General features: G+C 51.4%; 1 pseudogene; it reads left to right on the forward strand.

Annotated features, from left to right (window-relative positions):
* Window positions 1-6,804: 6,804 nt before the first annotated feature.
* On the forward strand, window positions 6,805-7,752 carry LOC149526151 (olfactory receptor 52E4-like; annotated as a pseudogene).
* The last annotated feature ends 9,770 nt before the right edge of the window (window positions 7,753-17,522 follow it).

Raw genomic sequence — 17,522 nt, forward strand, 5'->3', positions numbered from 1 at the left:
AACTGAACCTGGTTTTGTCCCAACTAGTAGAACTGTGGCCTGTTAGCTCTCCATGAATTGCTTCTTAAAGAATGCCCAAGTTTATTCCCTTTTTTTCTCTATTTTTTCCTCCCACTCAATTTTGTTGCTAATTTCCCTCAGTTTTTGGGAGTTAGTTCTTTTGAAACACTAAGGCTATGTCTACACTGAGCCCATTTTGCACAAGAAATATTGTGACAGCGCGGAGAGCCCCGTCTCCCGATCAGCGCCGCATCTGAGTGGTGCAGAGGCCTGGCCCCGCCCCCATGCCACTCCAGTGCATGCTCATGCTGAACACCAGGCTCTTTAAATGCCAGTGGCAGTGAGAGCAAGGGGGAGGAGGAAGAGCAGACAGAGAGGAGCAACCCCGCCAGAGAGGAGGAGCATCCCTCCCACTCTGGTTGAGGATAAACCTGCCGAGTGTGGCCTGCAGCGAGTTAAAGTCCCAGAGAACTGGACCAGTCCTGATACTGGGAAGCTGCCCTAACCAGGCCAGGGGAGAGGATGTTTAAGGACACGCTTCGAATTGGTGAGGCTCGGTGCGGGTGGGAAGAGATCCAGGGTGGGTTAGAGCCTGGAGGGGTTGGCCAGTTTCAGGGACTGCCCCCATCAAATGGGTAGCAACTCCAGTCTCTACCTTAAGGACCCTGCACTGGGACCTGGACACCACTTACCGTAGAATGAGATTTGATCCATGTTATTCACGTTGGGTGTATAGAGCTGGACTAAGGACCCAGAGGGTTTAGGGGAAAAGGATTGAACTGCCCAAAGCAGATTTCCTTATTGACTCGAGTGTGCCCGAGGGGCAGAGGGCTCTGGTGAACGGGCATTGGACCCACGGTGCCGAGTTTCTCCCCACCCCTGGGCTACAGTAAAGTGGGTACCGTCCCAGACCTGACCCCCTTGAGGAGAGGATCTTCCAGGTGACCCTCCACACATGGTGGAGAATGTGGGTACAGTGACCTCCCTCCCCGGTTCGTAGGGGGGCAACGTACAATTACGTGGAGATGGTGATCTGCAGCACTAAGATGGAGACTTCCGAAATACTTGAATGGATGGCGGCGAACCAACGCCAGCAGGCCCTGATATTGCAACAGTTAGCGACTTGATTCAAAACCAAGAACAGCAGAGGCAGCTGCTACAGAAGTTCACCGAGCAGCAACAGGTACAGCATGATCGATGGTTCCAACAGTGGATGACCATGACTCGCAGGGGCCCTAACCCCATCCCGGGAGGGGAGGGAGGGCCAAAACTGTGGTACAACCACCAATCTGCTTAACAAAGATGGGACTCAGTGATGAGCCAGAAGTGTTCTTGGAAACCTTTGAGCAGATGGCAACCGCATTGTGTTGGCCTAAAGAACAGAGGGCTACTATTTTGGCCCCATACTTGATGGGTCCTGCCCAATTGGCTTATAGAAGTCTGGACAGGAAAGACGCCTTGAACTACCATAGAGTTAAGGAGGCAATCACAGACCAGACGGGCATCACCCCCAAGGCATTTCGGCAGTGGTTCTGCCAAGAGTGCTACCGCCCGAGGACTCGGCCCAGGGTCGTAGCCCAGCACCTCAAAGAACTTGGGTGGCACTGGCTAGAGCCTGAGCAGCATTCTGTGGCCCAGCTGGTGGAGACCGTAATCTTAGAACAATTTGTGAAATCCTCCCAACTGAAGGACAACGATGGATGTGGTGTCATCACTCCAACACCCTCATGGAGGCTGTGACACTTATGGAAGACTATTTAGCATCAGAGGGGATAGAGGAGAAGGGAAGAGAGTCCAAATAAGCTCGTGCTGCCAATTATAAGGGCTTTCAGCATCAATCCTGGGATGGGGGAGCAGTAACAGGTGACCCCCTGGGGGGCTTCCCAGAGTGCTGACACAGCCACTGCCACTCGCCTTCCCTCTCTCTGGGGCTCCTCACCGCCCAGTCCTGCTGGGCCAGCTCCATGGTCACACCCAGCCGAGGCCCCGAGCTGAGGTCCCTGCTCCCGCCCCCAAGAAGCAGCACAGACACTGAACCTCTTCATGTCCAAGGAGAGGGCAGATCCCCAGACAGGATCAAACCCCAACGAATGACTTGGGTCAGCCCCCTCTAGCAGTGAACGGGGGAATGTGCCCACTGGTTCCCACCCCCCCTCCCAGGTAACAATCATTTACACTGGGCTTGGTAGGAAACACGAGTGACTGTATTAAATACCAGCAGTGGGGTTGACATGGTGATAAGTGAGAACAGGCCGAGCAGAGTCGGTAACAAATCAGAAGAAACAAAACCGCTTGGCTAATTCGACACTGACACCTCAGAGCAAACTCCTCACACTCACCCTCCAACCTCTTCCCCAGCCGCCCCCCCAAACCAGGCCTCTCCCCCTACACCCAGGGTCTTCAGCTCCGTTCTTCAGGTGCGCCCAGCCAAAAGACCCAGGCCGCTGCTTTCCTATTCCTTTGTTAAGGGATTGGGGCCCTCCTGAGCACCCACTGCTCAGCCCTAAGGACAAAAGGGATCGTTTAAGAGCTCCTCATCAAGACTCCATGTCTCTCGTTCACATGTTTAAACCCACAGCGTATTCCCCACTCCATGGCTGTGTCTAGACTGGCCAGTTTTTCTGGAAAATCAGCAGCTTTTCTGGAAAAACTTGCCAGCTGTCTACACTGACCGCTTGAATTTCCGCAAAAGCACTGACGTCCTACTGTAAGAAATCAGTGCTTTTTGCGGAAATCCTATGCTGCTCCCGTTCGGGTAAAAGTCCCTTTTGCGCAAAACTTTTGCGCAAAAAGGCCAGTGTAGACAGCTCAGATTTGTTTTGCGCAAAAAAGCCCCGATCGCAAAAATGGCGATCGGGGCTTTTTTGCGGAAAAGCGCGTCTAGATTGGCCAGGGATGCTTTTCCGCAAAAAGCACATTTGCAGAAAAGCGTCCGTGCCAATCTAGATGCTCTTTTCCGAAAATGCTTTTAATGGAAAACTTTTCCGTTAAAAGCATTTCCGGAAAATCATGCCAGTCTAGACGTAGCCCATGTGTCTAATTTTACACACCACATGGATGCCGACATCGAAGTAAGAGCAACAGACCCAGCGGGTCATGACATGCCGATGGACGGGTTACACACAATGATTCTCTCAAAGCACCGTTGAGTTACGTACATTCGTGTCCATACGTCCCTTTCATAAAGCATGGGGGGGGGGTCACATTCCCCTGAAAAGCATCACTTCTCTCTAGCCGGCTGTGCAGCCACCTGGCCAGCCCGCGCCCCCTTCCAGCCCCGCTCCTGCTTTCCCACTCCTCTGGACCAGGCTCCATTGCAGGAAATGGCGTCCAGACTGTCTGGTCCAGCCCAGTGGGAGCCCCTCACCCCACAGCTCCTCCTGCCCCCGGTGCTGGGCTGCATGGGGCTCCAGCCCCCCTAGGGTTGGCCCTGCTGACTGGAAGCCCAGGCGAGATCAGATCCGTTCCTGGTCTCTATGTCTCATTGGAACGTGCTGGGCAGTCGGTCGGGGTGCAACTCGTCCCCTCCTACGGCTGCCAGCGTATGAACTGCGCATCGCAGTGTACCTGGGCACCCAAGAACCCTCCTTCTGCCCTGCCTCTTTCCCACAGGAGCTGCTCCTGCCCTGCCTCTACCCTCCGGCCCTGGCAGTTCTCTGCCTTTTCCTCTAGGCGTCCTTCCCTCCCGTTTGCTCCTCTCCTCCCCCATCTCTCGCTGGGTCCCCTCTGTGACGAGTTCCCCCTCCAGGCTCCACGTGCAACAGAGGCAGAGCTGATCCCTCGGTCTCCCCAGTATGGATCCCCTCGTGCACTGTGCAGTGAAAAGCAGCAAAGCCCCCAGGCTGCCTCAGCCCGACATCCGCAGACAGGCCCCGTGCCCAGCGGTGTTCATGCATGTTCAGCTAGCCACTGCCTGAGCCCCCAAGGGAGGTGCTGTAGCCAAAACACCCCCAGCTCCTCAGCCAACTCCCCTGCAGCTGCCCTGCCCTGGTCCCATCCAGTATGGCTGTGATGCCCAGTGCCCCACTGCTTGGAAGGAAAGTGCCTGTTCACCCACTCGTGTTCCTGAGCTGAGACTGACCCCTTTGCACTGCGACCAACACACAGTGTGCGAGGTGACACAGATATAAGAGATGCGTTCGCTACAGAAAAATGACTGTCCCATGGCACCTTAGAGCAGTGGTCACCCCCAGTAAGGATCAAATGGCGACGTTACAGACATGTAACGCTGCCCTCTGGGCATCGAGCAGTGGTCACCCCCAGGCGATCGGGATCTACTGGTGGATCTTGGCGCCTCTGGCAGGGGATTCTCACTGGTTTGGCCAAGAGGCTGTCAAGTGCCAGCTCTTCCGCTGCTTCTCCCCACACTGCTCCTGCCCTTTGCCTTGGCACTGCCCCCCACCCGCATCCCCGGGAACCTCCCACTTGCTGTGCAGGGCAGGGGAGGGGGAGGAGGGTGCTGATCTCAGGGTGCCTCTCTCCCACCCGTATCCTATCTCCACCAAACGGGGGCAGGGCACACAACAGGGCTTGGGATGGAGGGAGTTTGCTGGCTGCTTCGGAGAGAGGTGAGGGGCCAGGACAGAGGTGAGCCTGCTGTAGCCCCCCGACCCACCACCCAGGAGCCACCAATGTAAGCAGTGCCCAGCTGAAGCCAGCTCTGAACCCCTGTTTCAGGCATGAACCCCCTCCTACACCCCAACCCCCTGCCCTAGCCCTCAGCCCCCTGGACCCAAACCCTTATGGAGCCTGTACCCTGAACCTCTTCCTGCTCCCCAACTCCCTGCCTCAGGCTCAGCTCAGAGCCTCTCCCACACTCCCAATCCCTTAGCCCAAGACCAGAGCCTGCGCCCCACCCCTCTGCCCCTGCCTGGTGAAAGAGAGGGAGGACGGGGGGGGACTTAGTGAGCAGGGGCAGGGCCTCAGAGAAGGGGTGGGAAGGAGGGGGGGCAGGGGTGTTTGGGGGTGAGGTAGATCCTGGATTGCACTTACATTCAAAAAGCGATCTCGTGCTTACAAAGGCTGGAGAGCCCTGCCTTAGAGACTAACCAAACCATCCAGAGTGTCCTGAGCTTTCCTGGGCACAACCCACGTGCTCCTCTGAAGAAGAGGGGTTTTGCCCTCAAAGCCTCCTGATATTTCATATGATTCTGTGCATCCGTAAGGCCATGTCGACACTACAGAGAAAATGGAAGATGCTGCAGTCGGTCTCCCTTTCAACAGGGCTCCTTTCTAGACAGTTACGTCCCATTGTTTGAAGGCTGTACCCCATGCTGGCACAACAAATGCAGAAGTAAGGGCCCGCCAGAGCATCCCAAAATCTTGTCTCTGCAGGCTTTGGTACAGAAACTACCCCCAAAATCCTAATACCCGGGTTTGGGGAAATCCGTGGCCACCACCCAAGTAATTCAAAGAAAACAATGGAAGAGATCACTTGAGATCATCACCTCCCTGAGGTAAACCTCTCCCCTGCCCCAACCTCTGTTTTATTTGGAGTTGGGAAAAACAGAGGCATCCCACAGACCAACCTTTCAGGACACAGCAATCAGCCAGTACTGGTTAATTAAGTAAATAAAAGAAAATAAACTTTTATTATCAAAACAAAACTACAGATGCAAGCATAGCAAAGTGGCTAGATGGGAATCTTCTCTTTTCTAAACTAAACAAACCCAATTCCTTCAGCCTTCCCTCATAGGTCATGTTCTCTAGACCTTTCATCATTCTCGTTGCTCTTCTCTGGACCCTCTCCAATTTCTCCACATCTTTCCTGAAATGTGGTGCCTATTTGAGGGCTACAGCTTAAGTGTGGTTGGATGTACATGCAAATATATGCAAATAGCTTCTTTCACACCGACGGGAATGAATACAAAGACTAAGGCAAGACTACACCACACACAGACCGCATTCAAGTCAGTTCTGCTGATATTAATAAAATGCAATAGTTCCCAATATCCACCCCATGACAGCACTTTGAATAAGCAATGACAGTCCAGGAATTTAACTGCTAAAATGCATCTCAACAGAGATATTGACTATTTTTTTGTTTTAGCGCCAACCCTTGGGCCATGAGTTGAGCCCAGCATAAACCCATGGGCCGCGTGTTGAGTAGCCCTGATCTACACAGAGCTTGGTCCTGCCATGAGGTCAGGTAACTGGATTTGATGATCTCTCAAGGTCCCTTTCAGTTCCACTGTTCCATGGATCCATGATTCTGGCTCAAATTGGTTCAGCCTCGTTCAACATTCACTGAGTTTTGTCAGTTTGGATGACTGTGCTTGATTTTGAGAGTCCTTCTGTTTGGATGCTGGAGGAATGGGATGCAGACTTACTCAGACGTGTGTGCCTGAAATGGGACTGCTGCTCATAAAGCCAGACATGAGCTTTCCTTCCACCACCAGTATGAATGAGCGGGGGTGCTGATAGCAGTGAGGACCTTGTGTTCTCCCAGAGGTGTGTTTCCTGCTGTTCCCTTTCAAGGTTTCTCACAGCAAGAGCTGTAGACATTAGTGACACAGGGAACAGAATAAACTGTGGAATTGCCAGTAGTAGGGTCATTGCTTCATAATTCATTTCTCCGAATAATGAAAATGCTTTCCAGTGTGTGAACAGCAACCAATCCACTTCACCATGAAAATAGTCCCCATCAGTGCATACCGTGCCGTGCCATATACTATCTTTCTCTGTCATTTCAGGCATTTGTACTGTGATCATTGGTCCTGGTATTATGCAGGTTAACCAGGGATCATAAGGTATATACAGAAGACAGCCTTCTGCATCAGTGTTGGACACGTTTTCCATTATGCCATGTCAGATTGCAACACAACCCACTTCGACAGCCCCTCCACCTTCATCCTGCTGGGCATCCCTGGCCTGGAGTCAGCCCATGTCTGGATCTCCATCCCCTTCTGCACCATGTACGTTATCACTATCTTGGGGAACCTCACCATCCTGTTCATCGTGAAGATGGACCCAAGCCTCCATGAGCCCATGTACTATTTCCTCTGCATGCTGAGCATCACCGACCTGGTCCTGTCCACATCTACACTACCCACAATACTGAGCAATTTCTGGTTCATTTCCAGAGAGATCGATTTCAGTGCCTGCCTCACCCAGTTGTACTTTGTTCATTCCTTCTCGGGGATTGAGTCTGGGATATTGGTGTCCATGGCTTTGGATCGCTACGTGGCCATCTGCCATCCCCTGAGACATTCCACCATTCTGAATAACCCCGTGATGACCAATATCAGCCTGGTTGTGGTGCTACGAGGTGCCATACTTGCACTGCCCTATCCCTTTCTGGCAAGGCACTGGCCATATTGCAGAACCAACATCATCCCCTACACGCACTGTGAGCACATGTCTGTTGTGTAGCAGGCCTGTGTCGACATCCGTGTCAGTAGCTACTACGGCCTCTTTGAGCTAGTCTGTAGTTTTGGTCTGTATGTGATTTTTATTGTCATTTCCTACACCCAGATCCTTAGGGCCATCTTCCGCCTCCCCACAAAGGATGCCCGGCTCAAAACCTTTGGGACCTGCACTTCCCATCTCTGTGTCATCTTAGCCTTTTACACTCCAGATGTGTTCTCCTCTCTCTTAATCCTGTTTGGCCTCAATATACCCCTGCATTTCCACGTTCTCTTTGCCAGCATTTATCTCCTGGTGCCCCCCATGCTAAACCCCATCATCTACGGAGTGAGGACCAAAGAGATCCAGGACAGGCTGCTCCAGCTTGTTACTCCAAAAGAGACCTAAATGTTTTTTCCTGGTGCCCTGGCTCTCGGCCAGACCTCCATGCCAACATGCCTGGTGACAGGGTGCTGGGCCCTCTTCCCTAAAAGACTCACTGGCTAGTCAAAAAGTGATTCACTCCTTTACTGATATTTCTTTCTCATAGTCTGAATTTGGTGAATTGTTCTGTGTGAGACTTATTCATTGTACCTGGACCTGCCATCTACCCCATCCTTGCCCAGAGACCCCACCCCGATCTACATCTTCCCTAGAGGCCCCAAGCATTACTGTGCCTTTTCTTCCAAGTTTCTTTTCCTCTTGCTTGCTCCTCTCCCCTCCCATCATTTATTGGATCATCTCCATCATGGGTTGCCACCCCTTCCAGGGTTCCACGTGGAACAGAGGTAGAGCTGTGGCCTCTCTCTCCCCAGTCTCGTTCCTCTCTTGCTCTGGGGTGTAACATGCTAGAAAGCCCTCAAAGAACCCTCCACCAGTATGCACAGACAGGGCCTGCCCCCAGGAGTGTTCATGGAGGCTCTGGTGAGCCACTGCATGAACCCACAACCTAGATTGCACCCTGTCATCCAGCTTCCCAGCAGAGACCCCAGATCTGCACTGGTCTGCCCCACTCAAAACTAGGCCAGTAAAAATTTGTTACCCAGGCCACCACTGCTACAATGAAAATGAGTGTTCAGCTCTTGTTCCTAAGTGGAGAATTTCCCCTTTGTGCTTCAAACAATTCATGTTTCATTGGGTAATATGAAAAATTCATTCACTGGCTACCAAAAGACACCTTTGAAAGGTGCATAGATGATAGGAAACTGATCTAAGTAGATTAATGATGAAATACAAAAAAAAAAAAAAACCCTATTGTCTGTACCAAATGTACTAATTGGGCTTTCAAACAATCATTGTCCAACTGTGTTTGCTAGCAGTAGCAGGTGAGTGTTTTCAGGAGGTCTTTTTGTTTCCTGCGTAGGAACAGAACTTCACCCCTGGTTCACTCCTTTCCCTCTGGTACTTCTAGGTGCGTTGTTGTAGGGAGAGTGAGGAACCATCATCGTGTTATTTCCCCTTTATAACTTAAGTGCTGAAGGAACTGACCAGGAACCCGCCCTCATCTTGACCTGCTGCTCACAAACAGGGAGGAACTAGAAGGGGAAATAGAAGTGGGTGACAACCTGGGCAGCAGTGATCATGAGATGCTTGAGTTCAGGATCCTGATCCAAGGAAGAAAGGGGAGCAGCAAAATACATACCCTGGACTTAAGAAGAGCAGACTTTGACTCCCTCAGGGTATGTCTATACTAGCCCCCTCGTTCAAACTAGGGAGGCTCATGTAATCATTCAAAGTTGCAAATGAAGCCCGGGATTTAAATATCCCAGGTTTTATTTGCATCTTCCCATCCGGGTGCCATTTTTAAATCCCCCTAGTCCGAACGAACTGCCCGCGGCTACACGCGACTGTTAAACGTTAACTCAAACTAAGTCCTTAGTTCGACTTAACTGTTACACCTCATGGAATGGCCCAGGTTTGGGAATGTCCCCAATATCCTCAGTTCTGAAGACTGAAGCACAGAATTGATTGTCCCCACAATGACCTTATCATACCTGAGTTCACCTTTAGGGCCTAGCAGAGAGAAAGCAAAGTGATTTGGGGCTGGAGCACATGGCCTACGAGAAGAGGCTCAGGGACTTTGGGTTATTTAGTCTCCTGAAAAGAAGTGTGAGGGGGGATCTGAGAGCAGCCTGCAACTACCTCAAGGGGGTTCCAAAGAGGATGGCGAGAGGCTGTTCTCAGTGGTGACGTGGCTCATTCCCTAGCCTAGGTTGCCCCTCTCTCTTGTAGGGCATCGGCCTTAGACTTTGATTATGTTTGCGGTGGGTCACTCAGGGCTCTGGCTGTGACTGTCACTCTCTCCACGAGCACGGACAGGCCACCTCTCCCTGTGGCTCCGTGTGTCGCACCACACGAGGGTGTGTTGGGAGGGACTTCCCTGTGCTAGGCGCTTCCATGGCCCTGCAGGAAAGGGGCTGCCCAGTGTAAGGAGAGTGACCGAGGAGAGTTGCTGCGCTCCGGCCCCTGCGTGACAGCCCCGTGGGCCTGCAGAAAGTGCCCGGGCCTGCCCGTAGCAACCTTCTCCACGTGGCTCTGTCTCCTGCCCACCCCCCCCCTCTCCTCCCTGGGCGCTCACAGGTGCCACATTCTGTGCAGACGTAGGCCTGGTGCCAAACTTTCTCACTAACCAAATAACATTTTGAAGTAAACATGGAGCAGCCAATTGCTCTGTGGCTCAGCCAAGGGCCCAGAGTTCTCATCTCCCTGTGGGAAGGTCCAAGAATTGCTGTTCATGCATGAAGCTGGATGAATAGCCCAGTCTCCAGGCTGGTTACATCCAGATGCCATTTCTCCCCAAGCGGTTAAGTAAATCCCCCTGGGATTGTGCAGAGCTGTGTTATAACCAGTGCACGGCCCTGTGCCGGCTCTCGGCGTGGGACACTGCTGCAGGTGCTGGGCTGAGCGCGGTGCAGAACACGGCTGCCTTGGGGAAGTCACTGGTACCATCTCTGAATTCACAGGTACTATCTCTGGTGGATAATCTCAGATGATCAATAACCCCTGAGCGATGTAGACGTGCTGAGATAGAGGGTAAATCTGGGGAATTTTCAGCTCTGCGCGGCCATTAAACATCTTCTGACTCTGACCACAGAGGATGAGTTTGCTCCATTATCCCAGGCCAAAACACCCCTCTTTTCTGTGCACCAACACCCCTTCCCAATGATGTGCTCCATCCATGAGGTGGTTGCATTTCCATGGTACTGGGATCCTTCAGGAGGAAAGGTTATAACAAATGTATAACACAAGGACCAGTCCTGAGGCTGTGCCCAGTTTTTGGCTCAGTCCTCACTCAATCAAAACTCCCCTTGGAATAAGAGGGCAGGAAAGAGCTGAGGAGGCAGCTGTGTGTCCCCTCCTCCTCTGGCATATCAGGACTCTGGCTGGTCGTGGGGGATGTTTCCTGCCGTTAACCTGCCAGAAAGTGTGGAGGTGCAGGGCTCCACACTGCAACAACTGAACCTACTTTTCAGCAGAGGCCAGACCAGTCTTGCCAATGCAGCTATGAGGCTGTGATGCTTTAATGCTTTGAGTGCTCAAGAGCCCTCAATCCAATGCCCAGAACAGCCTCTGGACCGAGTCTGCCAGGGAGTTGGAGAATCCAGCCCTTCCCCTCGCAGTCTCTCCGCAGGGTGAATCACGCTCAGGGCTCAGCCGTTAGCCTGGATTTCCAGCTGGAATTCGTCTGGCTTCAGCCTCCAGCCTCTGGGCCTGGCGCTTCTCATCTCGGTGAGATCCCAGCGCCCGACATTCCCTGTGGTTTCGCCCCAGCCCAGTCTCTGCCTGAGCCTAGTTTGATACGATAATGAGATGAGGGTTTGGGTCTCTCTCTGGATGGGATTTGACGCAGCCTCCCCCCATCTGTGTGGCTCTTTTCCTCCCCCGCTCCCAGTTCAGGTCCCGCGATCTCACCCAGGCGCTTTCATCGATGCCGTGTGCAAGGGGGAAACCCTGCCCCTGCGCCAGCTCACAGCTCTGCTGTGCACACGACCAGGAATCCCAGCGTCCCTTGGCCACAGCCCGGCACTGGGAGCTCCCCACGAGGCGGTTGTCTATTCCAGGCTCTGTTTGTTCCAGGACATGGGGCTCTCATCTCCTTTATCTTAGGAACATAGAGAGACATACAATCCCAGGCCTGGCAGGGACCATGGGAGGCCCTCAAGCCCCAGCCCCTTTCCTCACACAGGGCTGGTCAGTCCTAGGCTGGTGCTGGGCAAGCTGCAGCCCCCGGCCACACACAGCTGCTGAGGAGAATGGGACCGTGTTCTATTGTGCTACCATAGAAACATAGAAACACAGAAACATAGAGTCCTAGGCCTGGCAGGGATGTGGGAGGCCCATGAGTCCCGTCCCCTTTCCTCACCCAGGGCTGAGCAGTTCCAGGCCGGTGCTGGGCAACCTGCAGCTCCCGGCCACACACAGCTGCTGAGGAGAATGGGACCGTGGCTGGGAGACATTTTGCTGACAGCGACCATCCCCAGGCACCGCTCCCACAGCTCTGCGTGGCTCTGTCCCTGTGCCCTGCCCAGGAGAGCGGTGGGGAGGGCGGCCCCCTCGCCTGCAGACCCTGCTCCCCACAGCTCTTCATTCACCTTGTACCCAGCGTTGTGCTTCACTCCACACCCTGTCCAGTCTGCCCGCAGCTTTCCCAAAACGAGGTGCCCAGAACTGAACAGAATATTGTAGCTGGGGAGAACTGAGTGCAGAGCAGAGAAGAAGAATTGCTCTTCTGTGCTGCGTTCATCATCCCTGTTTCAGACACTCAGAATGAGATTTTTTTTCCCGCTTTGTGACACTGTTGACTCTTATTTAGCTTGTGGGCCACTAGGAGCCCTCGATCCCTTTCAACTGGCCACTATCTTAAGAGTCCCTTCCCTTTTTAGCAGTTCTGCTGATATTAATAAAATGAAATAGTTACACTCAAAGTGACAGCACTTTGAGTGAGCAATGACAGTCCAGGAATTTAAATACTAAAACGCATCTCAACAGAAGACAATTATACTGACTCCTTTTTTCATTTGGCTCCCACTCGCGGGCTGCGTGTCAAGCCCTGCATAAACCCAAACTGGACCGCGTGTTGAGTAGCCCAGATCTACACAGTGCCATGAGGGCAGAGAACTGGACTTCATGACCTCTCGAAGTCCCTTTCAATTCCACTGTTCCATGGTTCTATCATTCTGCCTGAACTTGGTTCAGCCTCGTTCAACATTCACTGAGTTCTTTCACTTTGCATGACTGTACTTGATTTGGTGAGCCCTTCTGTTTGGCTTTATGAGCACCAGTCCCATTCCAGGCACACCCATTTTCCTGGCACAACCAAAACTTTATGTTTTTTAAGCGCTTTCTGGACTGTGGAACTGGGGCTATTTACATATCTACCAAATTCATGCTAAAGAACATCTGATTTCCATTCTACTTTTTCCAGATAACTTTCCCCCCCACTCAGTTGTGCTGATGTATGGATATTATGGGTTGGGAACTCTTCTCTCTTTGCACATTGGAATGCACCAGTTCTATTCTTTACTTTTCTCTCCTCCATCATCTTCCCCTTCTTGTTTCCTCACAGACTTTTCAATCTCCCCATATACAGCAGTATGGTTTTTCTTGGAATGCCCCTTTCTATCTGCTGTATCCACCACAGAGATGAGGTCACCACCGCTGAGCACATGTCCAACTGGGTGATTCTCCTTCCCATTCCTCCGGCATCCAAACATGGGCTTTCCTTCCGCCAGTGCTGGGTTTCCATGGTGCTGATAGCAGTGAGGACCTGGTGCTCTCCCTGAGGTGTGTTTCCAGCTGTTCCCTTTTAGGCTTAACCGCAGCAAGAGGTATAGACATGACTGACATTAGGAGCACCATCAGATATGGTATTGCCACTGCTAGGGTCACTTGTTCATAATTCATGTCTCTGAACAATGAACTTTTGGTGGGGGGTTCAGTGTGTGAGGAGCAACCAATCTGCTTCACCATGAAAATAGTCTCCATGAGTGCGTACCGTGCCATATAGTAACATTCTCTGTCCTTTCAGGCATTTGTACTGTGACCACTGACTCTCCATTGATCCTGGACACATGCAGTTCAGCAGCGGATCATAAGGTACATACAGTCTGCCCCAGTGTTGGACACATTCTCCGTCATTCCATGTCAGATTCCAACACAACCTCCTTCACCAACCCTTCCAACTTCATCCTGTTGGGCATTCCTGGCCTGGAGTCAGCCCATGTCTGGATCGCCATCCCCTTCTGTGCCATGTACGTCATAACCATCTTGGGGAACCTCACCATCCTGTTCATTGTGAAGACAGACCCGAGCCTCCATGAGCCCATGTACTATTTCCTCTGCATGCTGGCCGTCACCGACTTGGTCCTGTCCACGTCTACACTACCCACGATACTGAGCAATTTCTGGTTCAATTCCAGAGAGATCGATTTCAGTGCCTGCCTCACCCAGTTGTACTTCGTTCATTCCTGCTTGCTGATTGAGTCTGGGATACTGGTGGCCATGGCGTTGGATCGCTACGTGGCCATCTGCCATCCCCTGAGACATTCCACTATCCTGAATAACTCCGTGGTGGCCAAGATCTGCCTGGCTGTGGTGCTGCAAGGTGTCATATTTGCACTGCCCCTTCCTGTCCTGGCCAGGCAGTGGCCATATTGTAGTACCAACATCATCCCCTACACGCACTGTGAGCACATGCCTGTGGTGAAGTTGGCCTGTGCCGACATCCGTGTCAGTAGTTACTACGGCCTCTTTGTGCTATTCTGTAGCTGTGGTCTGTATGTGATTTGTATTGTCATTTCCTACACCCAGATCCTCAGGGCCATCTTCCGCCTCCCCACAAAGGACGCCCGGCTCAAGACTTTTGGGACCTGTATCTCCCACCTCTGTGTGATCTTAACATTTTACACTCCAAATCTCTACTCCTCTCTCATGACCCGCTTTGGCCTCAAAATGCCCCTGCATCTCCACATTCTCTTTGCCAACATTTACCTCCTGGTGCCCCCCATGCTGAACCCCATCATCTACGGGGTGAGGACCAGACAGATCCGGGCCAGGCTGCTCCGGCTTGTTACTCTGAAAGGGACCTAAATGTTTTCTCCTGGTTCTCTGGCTCTCGGGCAGTGCTCCATAAGAGTGTGCAGGTCCCTCTTCCCTAAATGACTCACTGGCTAGTCAAAGAGCAATTCAGTCCTTTCCGGATATTTCTTTCAGATTGTAACAAGTTTGGGAATCGGTCTGTTTGCGACGGTCTGGCCCACGAAAGCTCATCATCTAATAAACCATCTTGTTAGTCTTTAAAGTGCTACATTGTCCTGCATTTTGCTTCAACTACCCCAGACTAACACGGCTACATTTCTATCTCTGTTTGCGACTTACTCATTGTAACTGGACCTGCCACCTAGCCCACCCTTGACCCTACCCCTCGCCTTCCCTTGAGAACCAGGCATCACTGTGCCTTTTCTTCCAAGTTTCCCTTCCTCTTGCATGCTCCTCTCCTCCCTCATCACTTATTGGATCATCTTCATGTTGGGTTGCTGCCCCCCCAGGGTCCCATGTGGATTGGAGATGGAGATGGGACCTCGGTCTCTCCAGTCTGGCTCCCCTCTTGCTCTGAGATGTGACAAGCTTCAAAGCCCTCCACGCTGCTTCACCCATCATCCACAGACAGGGCCTGCACCCAGGTGTGTTCATGGATGCACTGGCTAGCTACTGCAAGAACCCACAGCAGAGATGACAGCCTAATGTACTAGTCGGGATTTCAATCAAGCACTGTCCAGCTGAGTTTGCTAGCACAAGTAGGTGAGTTTTTTCAGGCAGGCTTTTTTTTTCCTGCCTTGGGTCAGAACTTCACCCCTCTTTTAGGTGTGTTGTTGTAGGGAAGCTGAGGAAATCGTGTCATGTTATTGCCCCTTTATAAGCTAAGTGCTGAAGGAACCGACCAGGGACCTAGGCTCACCTTGACCTGCTGCTCACAAACAGAGAGAAACTAGTAGGGGAAGTAGAGGTGAGTGACAACCTGGGCAGCAGTGATCATGAGATGGTCGAGTTCAGGATCCTGACCAAAGGAAAAAAGGAGAGCAGCAAAATACACACCCTGGACTGGAGAAAATTAGACTTTGACTCCCTCAGAAACCTGATGGGGAGAATCCCTGGGATGTAACATGAAGGGGAAAGGAGTCCAGGCGAGCTGGCCGTATTTTAAAGAAGGCTTATTAAAAGCACAGGAAGAAACCATCCCGATGCACAATAAGGTGACCAGATCGGCTTATGAGGGAAACCCATGGTGAGCTTAAACATAAAATGGAAGCTGACAGGAGTGGAAACTTGGACAGATGACTAGGGAGGAATATAAATATATTGCTCGAGAACACAGGGGAGCAATCAGCCAGGCAAAAGTTCAGTTGGAATTACAGCTAGCAAGGGTGAAAGGGAACAAGAAAGGTTTCTCCAGGCATGTTAGCAATAAGAGGGAGGTACCCCAGTGACAGATGATGTGGGATAAGCGGAATGACTCAATGCTTTCTTTGCCTTTGTCTTCACAGACAAGGTCAACTCCCAGACTACTGCACTAGGCAACACAGTATGGGAAGGAGGTGGACAGCCCTTGGTGGCGAAAGAACAGGTTAAGAACTATTTAGAAAAGCTAAACATACACAAATCCATGGGCCCGGATTTAATGCATCCGAGGATACTGAGGGAGTTGGCAAATGTCATTGCAGAGCCTTTGGCCATTATCTTTGAAAACTCGTGTTGATCAAGAGAAGTGGAGGAGAAGCTGGAAATCAATCAGCAGGATGCCCTTGTAGCCAAGAAGGCTAATGGCACATTGTGGTGCATTAGGAGGATAATTGCCAGCTGATCTAGGGAAAGGATTATTCCCGGGTTTTGGCACTGGTGAGGCTACAGCTGAAGTATCACAACCAGTTGTGGGCCCCATTGCAGAAAGAAACCTCCTGAAGGGGGTTCCAGAGAGGATGGAGAGAGGCTGGTCTCAGTAGTGACAGATGGCAGAACAAGGAGCAATGGGTTCAAGTTGCGGTGGGAGAGGTCCAGGTTGGATGGTAGGGAAAACTATTTCCCTAGGAGAATGGTAAACCACTGGGATGGGCTCCCTAGGGTAGTGGAGTCACCATCCCTAGCGGGTTTTAAGACTCAGCTTGACAAAGCCCTGGCTGGGTTCATTTAGTTGGGATTGATCCTGCCTTGGGCAGAGGGCTGAACTCGAGGCCTTTTGAGGTCTCTTCCAGCTCTATGATTCTATGACATGAATGGATTAGAGAGAACCTAAGTACATAAGAACGGCCATACGTGGTCAGTCCATCCAGCCCAGTGGCTAATACTGGATGCCCCAGAGGGATGGAACACAACAGGAAATCCTCATGTGATTCCTCCCCTGTCACCCATTTCCAGACAAACAGAGGCCAGACTCCATTCCTACCCATCCTGGCTAATAGCCATTGAAGGACCCAACCTCCATGAATCTATCCAGTTTACTTTGGACCCTGTTAAAGTTCTAGCCTTCACTGCATCCTCTGGCAAGGAGTTCCACAGATTGACTGTGCGCTGAGTGAAGAAAAACGTCCTTTGTTTGTTTTAAACCTGCTGCGGATTCATTTCATTTGGTGACCCCTAGTTCTTATAGTGTGGGAATAAATAAATAACTTTTCCTTAATCACTTTTCCACACCACTCATGATTTTTTAGACCTCTACCATATCCCCCTTAACCTTCTCTTGTCTAAGATGAGAAATTCAAGTCTATGTAATCTCCCGTTTACAAACCCCTCATCATTTTTGTTGCCCTTTTCTGAACCTTTTCCAATGCCCATATATCTTTTTTGAAATGAGGCAACCACATCTGTACGCAATACTGAAGATGTGGGCGTCCCATAGATTTATACAAAGGCAATAAGATATTCTCTGTCTTATTCTTTATCCCTTTTTAAATGATTCCTAACATTCTGTTTGCTTTTTTGGCTGCCACTGTACTCTGAGTGGATGTTTTCAGAGAATTATCCACAATGACTCCAAGGTCTCTTTCTTGACTAGCTGTAGCTAAATCAATCCCCGTCATATTGGGGCATAGGTTATAGGTAAGTGAAGAACATGGAGACCTGGGAGATGGGTTGGAAATAGGAGAGAGAAAAAAGAGGGGGAACGCAGAACTGGAAGAGAAGAT

The sequence above is a fragment of the Pelodiscus sinensis genome, chromosome 1 (assembly GCF_052426305.1).
Source record: "Pelodiscus sinensis isolate ZL-2025 chromosome 1, ASM5242630v1, whole genome shotgun sequence".
NCBI lineage: Eukaryota > Metazoa > Chordata > Testudines > Trionychidae > Pelodiscus > Pelodiscus sinensis.